We start from the raw sequence: 3,344 nt of genomic DNA, 5'->3' as shown, positions 1-3,344 counted from the left end.
GATTCTAATCTCTCCTTTGTCTGTGCCTCACAGGAAACCTGTCTCTGGTCTGAAGCTCAGGAAGAGCTGCCTCACTGGAAACCTGTCTCTGGTCTGAAGCTCAGGAAGAGCTGCCTCACTGGAAACCTGTCTCTGGTCTGAAGCTCAGGAAGAGCTGCCTCACTGGAACCCTGTCTCTGGTCTGAAGCTCTGGAGGAGCTGCCTCACTGGAAACCTGTCTCTGGTCTGAAGCTCAGGAAGAGCTGCCTCACTGGAACCCTGTCTCTGGTCTGAAGCTCTGGGGGAGCTGCCTCGCTGGAACCCTGTCTATGGTCTGAAGCTCTGGGAGAGCTGCATCACAGGAAACCAGTCTCAAGTCTGAAGCTCTAGGAGAGCTTAACCTGCTAATCTGCCCTGGTGAGCCAACCTGAAGGTTCCTATGTGGAATCACCCTGTAGAACCCTATGTGGATATTCCCTGTCGTTCTCTGTAATGAGCTGGAGGCTCACCCTGAAGAATCCTATGTGGATGATCCCTGTTGTGCTCTGCAATGAGCTGGAAGCTCACCCTGAGCAATCCTATGTGGATATTCCCTGTTGTTCTCTGCAGTGAGCTGGAAGCTCAGATCAAGGTCTGCTCTGCTCAGCCTGAAGTTAGACGCTTAGCTTCCCATGAACTCTGCTAACCAACAGTCTCCAGTCCCAGTCAAGACTTTAGTGAACCAGCCCTGAACCTGTTCCAGAACTCATTCTTTATCGTGTGCTTGTGTTCCATAATAAACTCTGTTGAACTTTTACCCAGTTTCCGTGTGTGTTCTGCATTTTGGGCTTTATTCAGATACCCATCATGACAACAGCAAATATGCCATTTTCAGCCGAACCAATTTTAGACACTCTATTTAGAGACCATAAGGACAGGAACCAAATACCCCATATAATCAATATATGACCCCTTTAAAAGTAGCCAAGGAGAGGTTATATGTGGAACTTGTGCAGCAGATAGTGGAAGTTGGCTTTTCCCGTATCAAGACCAGCTTAATAAAAACCTGAAGAAGGTGTAAAAGTACAGGGATCACAAAAGGGACTTATTCCATAACAGGCCTTGCCACACCTTCACACTCCCAGCAAAGAAAACATACACATCCCAACACAAATATTTTACATCATTGAGCAGTCACAAGGGTGATTAGGTCTAAACACTATAACCTCAATTTTCTTTTAGTTAAATGTAAAAAGTTCAGGGCCGGACAGATAATAATGTTGCCTCAACAGTTTAATAAAGACTTCACTGAAAAACCCTCTCTCGGCTTTAGGGGGAAATAAATTTCACAGTCATCAGCATAAAGTACGGAACCAAGTGGCAGCAAGTACAAAGAAAATAGCAAGACCACTAAAATTGAGCCTTGTAGGACTCCGTAGGATAGAGAAGCACTATAGATGATCCGGCATTGCCAATTTTGAGTAAGAAAGGTCGGTTGGTCATCCAAATATGACCTAAACCAACGAAGAGAAGTTTGCTGGATGAGAAAACGATCTTTTCCAAGACTTTTGAAATAAATGGTAACTTAGCCTAAAATAGGCCTATAATGGTACAATATAGATTGATCGAGTCATGGTTTTTTACAGATAAACCAGACTACTGCATGTTTAACTTTAGTAGGTTACACACCAGCACAGAGACTAAAAATGATAATTGTAAGGACAATCTGAGCAATGCAAGAAAAAATTCTGGAGAAAAAGGATCCCATTGGGAACCTGATGGTTTAAGATCTGTTACCACATCTCTTTGAAAAGAGAGTCACAGGCAAAACATTGTAAAAACAGAGAGCAAGAAGCTGCAACTGAAGAACCAGAGTCAGAAGGTGATTTTAGAGCCCTCGTGGTTTCCATCAACATCTGCCTGTAAAATCATAGAACCTTTCTGTTAAGCTCAATGGGTATCAGGTAGTGTTATAATAGAAATGTTTCTGCCATCTACTGCTCCAACATATTGCGGGGCTTCCCTATCTGCTTTGGAAAAACAGTGCTAGTTCATTGAGCTTTCTGACATCAGGACTCTCAACATGTGTAGATAATAACAATTCAATTACAGCATCACAAAAGTCCTGCAGACAATGGCAAACCACACCTACTCCACAGCCGGTAAGGTAACTCGCTGTCCTGTATTCACTGTTTGTGGCCAACTTCCCCATCGCAACAGCAACATGTCTATCCACAGGTGAACACAAACACTGGTTTGTGTTTCTCTTCCTCGGCAGGGGGAATAGACAGCGGCAAATGTAGCTGAAGGTGTCCCTGTATCAGGGGCTGATCTAGAAAAATATTTATGGGGTGGCGAGAGGGGGGCAGGAATTTTTTGAAGGGTGGCAACATATGGCATTTGTTTACACTGAATTTAATCACAGTTATCACAGTTTGGTGAGAATAATATGTAGAGTAAGTGTTTCATGTGAAGCAGGTCATATTAGAAATACATCGTACAATGAGATCTCACCTAATAGGAGATAGAAAAATGATAACACTACTTCTAGAGGGGCATTATCACAGGAAAGGTATTAAGGTAAGACACAGGTGCTGAGTCACAGATGTGTGAGACTGACTGTCAGAGAGGCAGCTTTTGCACAAGAAGAAACTATAGAAAGAAAAAGTTTCCCATCAGAGATCTATGGACTGAGCTGGACTAAAGTTAGCATAAAAACAGTAGAAATAAACGGGTCAAGGCACCCAAACAACGTACCAGACATCTATGTATTGTTTACTCTGAACACACATTTACCCCATTTGTTCCTCAGTAACCTGACATACAGCAGTTAAGGCAACATGAAAGGGACATTTCATGCATGTAAATAATATGCTGTAGATAGAGCTGCTGTATCAACAAATCAACAAAAAGGCAGGTACTGTATGTTACCTCCAAAACTCCACAAATCTGAAAAGAAGCAACATAAAAATAAATTTTGTTTCCAGTCTGAAAAAGTACAAAACATTTTGTGAGTAGGTTCATACAGGTCATTTCTGGATAGTTTCATACTATATATATATAAAAAAAAGAAACAACAACACTGCTTCGTATTAAGCAGGATTTACACCAGTATCACATTTTTAACTTTACTTTTAACACTTTTGGTTTTATTAAAGGAAATATCAGATTTTCTCAGGTGCCAAAACAAAATGTAGCAGCTCTGTAAAGGTTCACCAGAGAGCAGAACATAAAGTTAACATGACTATAACAGCTGAATGCGGTGATTTCCATGTTGCTCAACAAGACGCTTCACAACTTTATTTAGATCCAATCCCTTTTTGCGTTTTGATTTGAGTAAAACCAAACTTGAAAGTCTCTTTTCTGTCATAGTTGACCGCAAATAT

Source organism: Cyprinodon variegatus, unplaced genomic scaffold (genome assembly GCF_000732505.1).
Source record: "Cyprinodon variegatus isolate N-32 unplaced genomic scaffold, C_variegatus-1.0 Scaffold734, whole genome shotgun sequence".
Taxonomy (NCBI): Eukaryota; Metazoa; Chordata; class Actinopteri; order Cyprinodontiformes; family Cyprinodontidae; genus Cyprinodon; species Cyprinodon variegatus.
The sequence above is the reverse complement of the archived record's forward strand: the minus strand, read 5'-3'. Positions refer to the sequence as shown.